We start from the raw sequence: 13949 nt of genomic DNA, 5'->3' as shown, positions 1-13949 counted from the left end.
TTACTATGCCGCATCCGATAGAACTCTTCGTTCATCGCAACCGCTTCGATTTCACGAACTGCGTCCACCAGTTCTGTGAATGATCCTTGTCTGTTGAGCATCTTCAGAGCTACGACCCGTACGTCTTTGTTCCTTGCATGGGTCGCGACGGCACTTACAATTTCTTCGAACTCTTTACCTTCGTTGAAATCACACAGGCGGGCGATCGATCCCGTCCTCATAATGAAAGCCAAGTCTGTTTCCTCCGGGGCCTGCACCATTAGTGCGAGCTTACGACGCTGCAGCATAATGTCAGATGCAGATCCGAAGTATGTCTTCAATCTGAATAAGGCGTTTGAGTACGGAAGTTCCATTTCGTCAGGAGCTTCAACGGTGGACTTTGTATTCTTGAAAATGTCCAATAGAATCGGACCAGCCTTCACCTTGAAGATGACGAATTTGGTCGGCTCGTCCTCTACTCCTGCCAACTTCAACGAATCCGATAACAGATCGATCCACGATTCATAGTCGCGCCGTCCAATTTGCTCCCCTGTGACGGGAGGCTTGCATTCCGGTACGCTTATGGAAGAGATGGACATTTGATTCACCGACGTCATGAATCGTGACATTTCCACTCCAGTTTCATTGCCCTGTCGCCGAGTACTTGAAGGGACTGCGTTTCCTGAGAAGGCCGCACTCTCAACACTTTCACTTCGTGGGATTCTCAGACTCGTCTGCAGAGCTTTGATCGTTTCATTTGCCTTGTCCAGTTGTTTACTCAGTTCGATCCTGGCCGTTTTTTCTTCCGCCAGTTCTTTCATGATGATATCCATTTTTGCTTCCTTCTTTTTCATCTTCCTGAAAACAATAAAATTGAAAAATACTACTTTACTATACGCTTCAAAACTATAGCAAGGGATACTTTATTTTGTTCTTTTTTTCCATTATTGTTATTATTCGTAATGCCATTTTCCGTTCAATATTTCATATAAAACGTCGCACTTGATTTAATTCGATCTGTTTTCTTCGTAGGAGTCCTCTCGCTCCTTTTTTTGTCAGAGTCCTCTCGCTCTGTTGCATTCCGAGGAGTCCTCTCGCTCCTTTATTAAATCAGAGTCCTCTCGCTCTGTTTCTAGGAGTCCTCTCGCTCCTTTTAATTTGTGAATTTTGTAATTGTGTACCCCATCGAAAACTTTGAAAGGCTTACTAAAGATTGCCACATATTTACATTTAACGAACCATCATGATGCCGCATAGTAAGATTGATTTTTTTTTTAATTCGGTTTACTTAGTATGAGAAAAAACTTCTTTACACTTAAACCCCGTGAAGATCTTCCCGACAAAACCAAGCGATAAGTATTTGCAATCTTTTCACGTTTGGTCACGAGCAGAATAATGACACAAATATTTTATGCACTACATTTGTTCACATTTACACATTCTCAATTTCGTTGCCGTTAATTAAAATTTTTAATACTATTTCCTTTCCATGTGGACCAACGAAGCACTTCTCCTTCTAAATACAAGACCTGATCAAGAAAAAAACGTGTTCCGCATGTTTTAACGTGTTAGCGTTTGCTCATTACTTCCACTTTCACTTTATTTTCCCGTTATCCCTTGTCCGTCCTGAATGCCATCTCACACACTCACTTTTCCCGAAAAGAATGCCCGCCATATTGTTTTGCACTACTTCCTCACATGTTTCATGTTCTGAAGTGGTTTTCCGATAATTTCACAAATATTTCATTCACTACATTTGTTCACATTTACGTTTTCTCAATTTCGTTGCCATTAATTAAAAATTCAAAACATTTTTTTTTTCATGTGGACCGAGAAAGCGACCGCCGTTGACCTAACCACGAAAAAAAGGCACTCCGTATGCTTTAACGCGGCGCTCATCCTCATTTTGCTTCTACTTTCACTTTATTTTCCCGTCATCCCCGGGTCCGCCCTGAATGGTGTCTCACACACGCTCACTGTTCGGAAAAAATTGCCCGCCATCTTGTTTCGCACTACTTCCGCACGCGTTTAGTTTTCTGAAGTGGTTTTCCAATAATTTCACGATAATCCAAGAAATACTCACCGGACGGGAGCGTCCACTGCGCCATTGTCGTGACGTTTCTCCATTTTCGAATAAATTTTTGGAAGCCGCCGAATCCCGCAATCAGCCAAAACTTTTAATCCGTGAAAGGTGTTTTTGCGCTTCACAAAATTGCGTCTGATCGCATTAACATTAGCCAACAGAATGATCTCTCCGCATTGACGCGACAGCAGAGAACCCAGCCGATGCTCGGTACCGAACAACATATTTCTGTCGAGAGAGACTCTCCACACTCGGCTATCTGATCTCTTTTTCTACCGGCTGCTTCTCGCACGACCGATGCTGGTTCAATCCCGACCGAAAGGCAGCCAGCCACCTTTACCGCACACACACACCTCGAACCTCTTCTCCACCAACCTGTTGTTTAGCGGCTCTACCCGCTGTCTTTCTCCATCTGCTCCGGGCACCTTTATCCACGTCGTCGTCTTCGTCTACCCGAAATCGGATGCCGAGCTACTCCACACTCACCTCTCTCAAATTTTCCCATCGTCATCCAACCGAACTCTTGAGCCGAACGGCCGTCTACTTTCGCGCCTCTCCAAGTCTTTTGCGTCGTTGCCCATCCATTCACCTCGTGACCAAGCCGTTCGTTCGCTGTCTGGACCTAAATCCCTCTCGCATACCGACACTCTCTGCGGAGCAAAAATACGAAGATGACCATCCTTCCCCTCGAAGTTTTTTTTCCGTTTGCTGTTTCCTGTTCGTACCATTTTTCTTACCCGGACATTTTATAGTACGTTTGGGTTTGGTATAAAGCACTCTAAAATTAAACTAGCTACATTTTTTTTTCTTATCCAATTTATTTATTTAGGAACCTTAATCTACTACACTCCACATCCTGTTCTGTTAGTCCTGTCTTACGTCTTGGTTGCCCTTAATTTGGTAAAGTTCGGTTAAGTTCAAGTTTACGTCGAATCTCCATTTCCATCTGGTGTTGTTGTTGCTAATTGTATTGCTTACGTAAGTTGGCGGGTTATCTACGTCACTTCTCATACAAAGGCATCAGATTTCTTGGACGTGCACCTCTCTCAGGAATCTTCGATGGAGAATACTCATGAAGATCCACACTGTTTTGCTCCTGAACCAATTTGTACACTCTGCCTGGAATTGTACTGTTTTTTCCCTAAAGTTGAAACAGTGGGTAATCGCCGCGTTTTTTGTGAGTACCTACAATATAATGATCTGAAGCAAACCTGACCTCAAACGTCCAAACGAACACAAACGAAACACAGGATACACATTTTCCGTACACATGCTTTTCGCATCACACACCTCGATCATTGTGAAGCCCATTAAATCACCACGATTCCTGCAGGCTACTTGAGAAGAAGAGATACAATCTACATACCATGTATCTACAGCGGATGTCTTTTCATGATACACGATGTGCATAAATTGCACATATGCGGGGGATGTTGCAGCTCACGGCTCAAGAGGGAGCCGTGCCTTCCATCTGGAAAATCTGCAACTGCATCAAACACGAACGAACACATTCAGGTTGGCCCTCGTTTAGTTGCGTTGCGGTGAATTATTGTAGAGAAATGATTGCTCTTCCGGCGCCATGCCACGGGAATGGATGGCTCTTTGTATGGCAAATGCTTGATTCCGCGCCAGGTGTAATTTATCGTGCCTTGGGGGGCTATATTTGTCGCTTTGTCATACTCTGTGATGGCTGGTATTGAGATTAATGGCATGGGGAGCTCAAACTGCATCCCAAAGACACTGCTTGTTTTGTCTTTTTTGCACGCGGGAAAAAAGTATTCATCACAAATTAAGGCAAACTTGCGTTACAATTTATCGACACTCGCAAAATTTTTGCTTCTGAATCGTCTTATTTAACTGTCAAGACGCACTTGAAGATATCTTGAACTAAAATGTCTGACAGCGTGATATCCCTTCAATCATGCTTAAAAGTTTGGAAAGTATTAGACGGACTATGAAAAACAGGTACGAATTTCTAAATTAGTGGGATCGACTTTCCCAGAAATAAAACGTTTAATTTTTGGCCCTTCCCAATCACCTGTCGGATTTAGTTATCAGTTCCAGACAATAGCGCTGCTTGGCGTGCAGAAAATTGGCGGAAATTCCACTCCCAACCGGAATACATTTTTTATTGGCTTGCTGTCGTCCCTTGGAATAATGGCTTATGGGCCGCCGTGTCTGGCAAGGTGTCTAAAAGGATCGAGATGGTTGACTATGTAGCCTCTGTTAGCTTTAGTTAGAGTCGACGCTCGGTCGAGACTATCCTTTTCTTTTAAGGATGTATCAAATTAAATTGATTTTGTAAACGACACGATAGAATCGATATGTATTCGTTTCATTGGAAAAATAATATGTAGACATACCAATACTGCCTTTTAATAAGCATAAATCAGATATACCTACTAGCAAAGATTTTTAAGTTAATTTATTATATTTGCTACTAGTGTGATAGACACATGGAACTGTAATTAGAAAACACATCGCGTGAACACATGTGAAAATCGCGTTCCGATGGGATTTGAACCCACGACTCCGTCAACTATCAAGGCTAAGGAACGTGTTGGGAAATAGGCTTCTAATCTAAAAGAGAAAATCGGTATGGCTTTCTATTCGCAAAATCTCGATCTATTCTGGTGCTTAGTTGATTATACCGTCGTGTAAGCAAATGTCGTATCCGTATGATAGGTTTGAATCCCATCACAACGCATCTGGTTTTTGGAAATGTTACTTTCAGTTTTTCAGTTAATCAACATACTAACTACACATTGTTCAGTAAAATAATAATTGGTCTCGGTCAGTTCGTTGTGAATTTGATCTGTGTGCTTCGGTCTAAACCATCCGATTTCCGTCGCGTAGGCTTTGTTCCATCGCATCCGAAATAAAAGTCGGCTCGGGAAATTCGTCGCGGCAAAGATTTCGACGCAAATCGTCAGAATATTTTTCATGCACCGTCTACCCCCGTTGCACAGTGGGAAAAATCGACCCAAAAACGGTCGTATCATTCACCGCACGGTACGGGAAGTGGTCCATTGTGCCCCATTTTGCCCTTTTTTCATACAAAAAGAGAATCAAAATGTACTTTCAAACAACTAACACGACTGTAGATCATTTAAAATAGCTGCAGGTGTAATTGGAAGTTAATAGGAAACACTAGAATACATGAAAGATCCTTTTAAATGCTTAGTTTACCCCATATGCCCTAACAACTGTCGGATATTCATAATTTTTCCTAATTATGAATAGATTTTTAATGTTACTGGCTTGAAGTTGATTTGTTTGGCATACACAAAAAGCACTCGATCTTTTATCACCAGAATCATCTTCGGAAGTTGTCCAATTTGCCCCATTTTGCCCTATTTCTATGAAAAAATTAGATTTAAAATGTATTTATGAAAAACAAATACTACTATGGAACGTTGATATTAGTTTTAGGTGCAATTGGAAGCTAAAAGTTATCATGCGCATATATGAAAGATATTTCCCTATATTACCCTACATGCCACTAAAAATGCTAGATAATAACATTTTTTGTATGGTTTTGTAATGTCGCTGAAAGCAAAACATGAAGCCCTGGATCATTTTTTATATATATACAAATGCGGTTTATCGGTTAATACTACAATAATTCTCGGAATGGTATAAATAGCTATCCATTTCACCCCAATTTACCCTGATGTTGTCATGTAATGAATAAATCAATTTGTCCTGATTTTTTGTCAAGCAGTGCATAAATTAATTTCCCTTATTAGCATTGGTACTGATTTTTTTATCTGTATCAACGAGATTTTTAGCCCTAGGCGACATCTCGGGACCCACGCTTTGCTTCCCTTCCGAAGGAAGAACTCACATTTTTGCGAGTTTGTCGGGAGTGGGATTCGATCCCAGGTCCTCGGCATGATAGTCAATTGTTCTAACCATCACACCAGGTTCGCTCCACATTGGTACCGAAACCAATGTTATCAAAAAGACATATATAACTGCATATATATCAGGAAACATTTGTATAGTTCCTGAGTATAGATGAGTGGCTCTTTTTAGGTCTCCTCTCTTTTGATTATAACGTAATTGTATTTATAAATTTTGAAATACTTCTTGCGTCGGAACGTAGATTAAACAATCCTCTTCCGCAAACAATCCACATCACAAATTGTGAAAATGTCCACTGTGACATCGTATTAATTCAAAGAGAATCGGAACAAAGATAGCCTCTCCTTTGCAGATTGGACCTTAAGATATGTTTGTCGCCATATCAATTTTTCTATAATTTCAGCTTTTGATGGGGCATAATAAGCATTTTATAAAATATGTCAAATATGCGCTAAACTGATTAAATAGGGTTTTCAGCCAAGGAAGGTTTATGAGGCGAAAAACATGGAAACAATGAGAGATTTTGGAAATCGGGTTTACATTTTGAACAGGGACTTGAACTTAGCTAGGGACTTGAAACGTCAAAAAACGCAGTAGGCAAGACAAAGTTTACCGGGTACAGCTAGTTATTTATATTAAAGATTCCTCATTTAATCAGTTGTGTGCATATTTGCCACAAATTAAGATTAGGGTTAATGCTTATTATACCCTGTATTCCCCACCAAAGTCATATGTTTTAACTGTCCTTTCGATTACATTGGCTTCAGTAACAAAATTCCATCAATTCGGACGTAAGCAAATGGGGAAAACAATTCATTCATGAGGCGACAACAAATCAGGGCAAATTGGGGTAAAATGGACAGCTATTTGTACCTCCAGTGAATGATTCTAAACCTTATCGATAAACCGTATTTGTATTTATAAAAAATGATCTAGGACTTGCATATATTGCAACCAGTGACATTGAAACGACAAAAATGTTATCATCCAGCAGTTTTAGGGGCATGTGGGGCAAAATACGGAAACTATCTTTCATTTATGCGCATGCTAGCTGTTAGTTTCCAATTGCACCTAAAACTAATTTCAACGTCCCATTACAGTATCTGTTTCTTATAAATACATTTTTAATCTCATTTTTCTATGACAATAGGGCAAAATGGGGCAAATTGGACAACTACTGAAGATGATTCTGGTGATAATAGATCTAGCGCTTTTTGTTTATGCAAAAATTCAAATCAGTAACATTAAAAATCCAACTCTAATCATGTAAAATTCACAATTTCCAGCAGTTGTTGGGGCATATGGGGCAATATAAGCATTTAAAAGGATCTTTCATATATATTTATGATTTCTATTAACCTCTAATTACACCTGCGGATCTTTTCAATGATCTATAGTCGTGTTAGTTGTTTGAAAGTACATTTTGATGCTCTTTTTGTATGAAAAAAGGGCAAAATGGGTCAAAATGGACCACTTCCCGTGCCGTGCGGTGAATGAATTTAGCACCAACCGATTTATCGTACTTTTTTACGTCATAAATGGTCAACTTCACGTATCGAAACCAGCGGCGTCAAAAGATTCGTTTTTTGGGTTGATTTTCCCACTGTGCGTCACAGTGGGAAAGAATGGACCCAAAATCGCAACTTTTAGAAGCCCCTGGTTTGGAAAAGCATCAAATACATATTTCTATGTAAAAAATGACAAGGAATCGAATGGTGATGGTCTTGTTTTGTGCAGACCATGGGAAAGGTCCCATTTCGCCCCATTTTGCCCTTTTTTACACTATTTTAATGCAAAACCTATAAAAAGTAGCAAAGATAAACCTCTGCCGCCGACATATAACCCGGGAAAACGTTAAATACTATAGTAGAGGTTGATCTCAATTGAAATGAAACATTTCCCTGCTGACCAGATGACTATAACGCCCCATTTTGCCCTACACTACTTATTAACTATGAAAAAACTAGTTTTATCCATGGTTTTTCAAGCAGTTTTCGATGTTTCCATTCACATCATAGCAATCATGATGCAAATACTCTTAAACAACTGGACAGAGTTGATTTCCACCATGGCAGAGCACGAGTTGTGGCTTACTTTGCCCCAATTCTCCCTTATTTTCATGTTTCGGTGCTAAATTTGACCAAAAAGCATATGAAGATCTCCGCTCACGATCTGTATCTATAAAAACCCAGATTAATCCACCTAGTGGTGATAGCGCCTTTCTCATCGAATATGTACTCTAAGATATTTCCGTCGACATAAGCCGAAGTGTTCCTGAATCCTGAAAATACTCTAGAACGGAAAAAATATCATTTTCTTCTTTTGTCACAGTGCTCGTTCTTCAATGAGGGGGTGGAGTTGATAAATAATAAATGCATTTGATGAAAAAAATACTCAAACAATTAAGCAAAACCGCTTAACTCATCGGGTTTGGTAAGAAATTTTCTGGAGGACTCTTCACCTTAAAATTTAAAAATTTATTATTTTATTCATTTGTGCCCTTCCTCGAAATGTTGAATTCCGATCCAAAATTTCGAAGGGGAACCCCTCTTGACTTAAGAGAAAATCGAAATTTGTGTCAGCCTTGTTCAGAAAAGCAAGAACCTTATCAAAGCCATAATCGAATTTGGAAACTTATTGATGGCTCTTATTCCTATGTTATGTATTATGTTAAACGTATAAGCAGAGCAGAAATAGTAGTTTACGCAACAAGGTGCAGAATGAGGATTTTTAAAGCACGAGTTGTACATTTATCCAACGAGGCTTGCCGAGTTGGATAATTACGATGAGTGCTGTAAAAATCGAGTTCTGCACCGAGTTTCGTTCAACGTTATTCGCAATTTCATAAATTACTACTTGAGGCAAGATTTGAGGATAATTTAAAACAAAACTTTTTCATCAAACTCCACACTGATGTTCATAGCTATGTTTAAGAAAGTGTGATCATAGCAGGTTACGCTGTGTAGTTGTCAGAAATTTTTAACCCTTTATAAGGCAGTGGCAACTATATTGCCACCTTATACACATATTTTTTTCTGTTCGTTTAGAAAATTTTTACAACTTCTGTTTTAACTGATGGACACATTAGGCCTTTGTGAACACTCATGATTTTTTTTTTGAGCCATAACAAATATGAATGGGCTTTTTTAGAACAAAATGTCTCTCCAAAAACATCCATTTTTGAGTGCATGAAGGTTTATAAGCTCGAAATTCTGTTATGGTGAGCGAATTGAAAATCGAACGATGGGGAATGAAAGGCCTATGTTCCTTTTACTTGTGGACAAAATTTCAACTTGAATGCTTCATTATTATTAGAAACTCAGCCTTTTGAAAAAATGTACTAAAATAAATGGGCATGTACTAAAATTGCCATAACGTCCAAAATAATTGACCAATCGAGTTCAAATCCACACAAGTAACTCATGAATATTAGGGCAATAACCTGTCAAAAAATCAGCATGATTGATTAACGCATCACAAAATAACAATATTTTAAACTTTGTTGACAAAAAGTTGAAATTTAGATCAATTTTTTTCATACAAAATCGACCATCGAATTTTTTGAAAATAAAAACGTTTTTGTTCATTACACCATATGTACTTTATATTCCAATGTAGAACGAGTGAATTCCGTGCCTGGTTCTCTCGGCCTTATAAAGGGTTAAACCTGCGTCCAGAAGCATCAAGAAGTTGATCAAAACTGAAAACAGTGCTGTAATGGTTCATTACGCAACGCAAATCAGTGCTGTACTGAACCATTACCACACTGATAATTTGGTGTGGGAAAGTAAGCCTTTTCCTGTCAGATTTGCGTTAGGGAAAACAGCTTATTACGATGAGAAATTGCAAAAAATATTAAACCTCTCAGTTGACTGCTTCACTAGCACTGGATGCCGAACATTATCAAGACATTTCAGCCATTTTTTTTCTGCACAGTTTAGCCTTTACTTTATTATCATTGGTTATACTGCCGTTCTACGCATAATTATCCCATGTTATATGGGATTCCCATATAACATGGGACAATTGGGCGTGGAACGGCAGTATAAGATTCATGTAAAGTTTGACAAAAAAGTGCAAGCAAGTAAAATTTCCCATAATAAAACCCATTCAGATTTCAACCGTGTTACAGAGCGCGATGGCTCAACCAGTTGCATCAAAATTGTGCGCAGTAATTTAAGTGCTATAAAATTAAAATTTTCCCTTACAACGTTGATTCATCCTACTGTATAATTACGCCTCGGGAAAATGGTGTGACAGTTCTCAAACTGTTAGCTGTCGAAAGCAGGTAAGCTACAGTAACCGTGCCGTCAGTTTAGTTGGTAGCATTATGAAATATTGCAAATTTATAGTATAGTTTTATAGCAAATTCAAATCGAAACATTTCAAACAACGTAGGGTAAAACTAGAATGTATCACAGTAAAATTAGTCAGTAAGAATCGAACCTTCGAGAAATAAAGTTCTTTTCCAAAACGCCTAATAAAGTGAATTCAGAAGTGTAGAAGAGTAGTTTTTTGTGTGGTGAATCTTGTGGTGCCCAATTCCGCCGATAGTGACCGGCCCCGGTAGTGTTCTGCCCGTGTGTGATCCCAATCCCAGCCGGAAGCCACGATCCTGCCCTATCATGGTGTGATTTGCAAGATCGCTTGAATTTTTATCAAAATTTTGTTCTTTTACGCATATGTATCGCTTGCATCGATTTTGTTTTGTTGTAATTTTAGCGATGCATCTAATCCTGATTCTGCAACACTGCCGGTAATCTTAGGTGTGGTCAGAGCTTGGTCAAAGACTATTTTCCTGCTGCCCGTTTATCTGGTTATCGAACATTTTTGATGATTTGATATTTCGCATGCATGGGTTTGGTTCACTTTTTAAACTGGCCACTTCCGGCTAGACATCTGGAAACGGTTCCGGAACACAACCGGTTTAGATATGTTATTTAAAGGATTGATTGGTGATTATCGGTGATATACAGCTTGTTTAGCGTTAAGCGTTTCGACCTACTATTCTTCGGTCATCATTAGAAGCATTCAGCAGGATTCACCCCTTCAACTTCGTCAGTTCACTATATTAGCGATTCAGATATGGTCTGAAACTATTTTTCTGGTTACCGTTAATCTGATTATTGAGCCGCTTTTTGGTGTGTCGCATGTCTCGGTTCGGTTCACTTTTTTAATTGGCTACTTCCAGCGGGAAACCTGGAACCGGTTCCGGAACACAACCGGTTCAGATATAGTCCTGCTTACCGTTCATCTGGTTATCAAAAAAGTCGCTCTTTGATGCGTCGAATGCATGGGTTTGATACAGATTCATAGTTGGCCTCTTCCGGCGGGACACTTGGAACCAGTTCCGGAACACAACCGGTTCAGATACGGACTGAAACTATCTTACTGCTTACCGTTCATCTGGTTATCGAAAAAGCCGCTCTTTGATGTGTCGCATGCCTGGGTTTGGTTTACTTTTTTAATTTGCCACTTCCGGCGGGAAACCTGGAACCGGTTCCGGAACACAACCGGTTCAGATATGGGCTGAAACTATTTTACTGCTTGTTCATTTGGTTATCGAAAAAGCCGCTCTTTGATGTGTCGCATGCATGGGTTTGGTTCACTTTTCTAGTTGGCCACTTCCGCCGGGACACCTGGAACCGGTTCCGGAACACAACCGGTTCAGATATGGTCTGAAACTATTCTCCTGCTAACCGTTCATCTGGTTATCAATCCAGCCGCTATTTGATGTGTCGCATGCATGGGTTTGTTTTTTTTTAATTGGCAGCTTCCAGCGGGACACCTGGAACCGGTTCCGGAACACAACCAGTTCAGATATGGTCTGAAACTATTTTCCTGCTTATCGTTCATCTGGTTATCAATCCAGCCGCTATTTGATGTGTCGCATGCATGGGTTTGGTTCACTTTTTTAGTTGGCCACTTCCGGCGGGACACCTGGAACCGGTTCTGAAACACTACCGGTTCAAATATTGTCTGAAACTACTTTTCTGCTTACCGTTCATCAGGTCATCGCAAAAGCCGCAATTCGATGTGTCGCATGCCTGGGTTTGTTTTTTTCTTGGCGATTTCCAACGGGACACCTGGAACCGGTTCCGGAACACAACCGGTTCAGATATGGTCTGAAACTATTCTCCTGCTTACCGTTTATCAGGTTATCGAAAAAGCCGCTCTTTGATGTGTCGCATGCATGGGTTTGGTTCACTTTTTTAGTTGGCCACTTCCGGCCGGACACCTGGAACCGGTTCTGGAACACTATCGGTTCAAATATAGTCTGACACTACTTTCCTGCTCACCATTCAACTGGTTATCGAAAATGCCGCTATTTGACGTGTCGCATGCATGGGCTATGTTCAATTTTATATTTGGCCACTTCCGGCAGGACACCCGGAACCGGTTCCGAAACACAACCGGTTCAGATATAATCTGAGACCATTTTCCTATTTCCCGTTCATCAGATAATCGAAAATGCAGTGGTTTGATGGGTCGCATGCATGGGTTTGTTGCATTTTCATATCTGGCCCCTTCCTAGGGTACCGGTCCGGAACACCTAAATGGCCATAACTCCGGAACGGTTGGACCGATCTGAGCCATTTTCAATAGGAAACAATGGGGCAATATACCGCGTCGAATGAACCATCGGTCGTTGAAATCGGTTCATATTTACTATCTAAAAATTAGGTGACCTTTTTGTACACATACACACACACACACACACATACATACACACACACACACACACACACACACACACACACACACACACACACACACACATACATACACACAGACATCATCTCAACTCGTCGAGCTGAGTCGATTGGTATATAATACTTGACCCCTCCGGGGGCTCTATCAAATTTTCGTTTTTGGAGTGAACATACAGCCTTTCGGTACACCTTGGTGTACGAGAAAGGCAAAAACGTTTAATATTTCAGCGAAGATGATCCACAATGAGGGTGGAATATTTTCATGTTGTCCATATCACTATAATGTCCCATTTTGCCCCATATTCCTTAAAATCTATTAAAATGAGTTTTTTAAGTTCTCATGATGTATTCGAAGCTTCCATGCAAATCAAAGTAATCATGATGCAAATACTCTTAAAAAAACTAGATAGAGTTGTTTTTCCCCATGGAAGAGCACGAGATGTGACCTATTTTGCCCCAATTCACTCTAATTTTGATGTTTCGGTGCCAAATATGTCCAGAAAGCATATGCAGATCTCCACTGATGATCTACATTACTGAAAAACGTTCAATATTTTAGCAAAGATTATCCACGACGAGGGTGGAACATTTTCAAGTTGCCCATATCACGATAATGTTCCATTTTGCCCCATATTCCTTCAAAACTATGAAAAAATAGTTTTTTCTTATATTTTCAAGCTGTTTTCGAAATTTTCATGCAATAACATGCAATTATGATGCAAATACTTTTAAATAAAACTAGATATAGTTTATTTTTACGCACTTTATAATTTGACCCCCTCTAATCTGCATATCGTTCAAACTAAAAATGGGTCAAACGTTATTTTGCTCATGGAACGAAGTGAAAAGGAACGCAGAATCAAAACAAAACAGCAAAAAGGGTTACCACCAGTGTGTTTCTTGATGTCCACAGGGTTACTAGAAGTTCAAATTAAAAAATAAACCCCGTTTGTTTGCATGAGGTGTCGTTCAAACCAGCGGGGGTAGACGGCATTCATAAAAACATTTTCAACGCCACAGCGAAACATCCGCATTGGCTTGAAAACGCCTTCGAACCCAGCAGTGGGCGGCCGGTTGGGGCTTGTGAGTGGTGAGTTTCAGTTTCGGTACGAGAGAGAGAGAGATAATTGAATAAAGTCCCTCCGGACCTAATTATGATATTGTACTGAATCGCATCGGAGCAGAGTAGCAGAATTGGATGGTGTGCAGCATTGCGTGACCAAAGAATACAGGGAATCCGGTAGGAAAACAATCCATTAGGAAGCTGGTAGCCAATACATCGCTGCGTTGTAGATACTGAGAATTAT

This window comes from Aedes albopictus, chromosome 2, assembly GCF_035046485.1.
Source record: "Aedes albopictus strain Foshan chromosome 2, AalbF5, whole genome shotgun sequence".
Taxonomy (NCBI): domain Eukaryota; kingdom Metazoa; phylum Arthropoda; class Insecta; order Diptera; family Culicidae; genus Aedes; species Aedes albopictus.
This window is presented reverse-complemented; position numbering follows the sequence as displayed.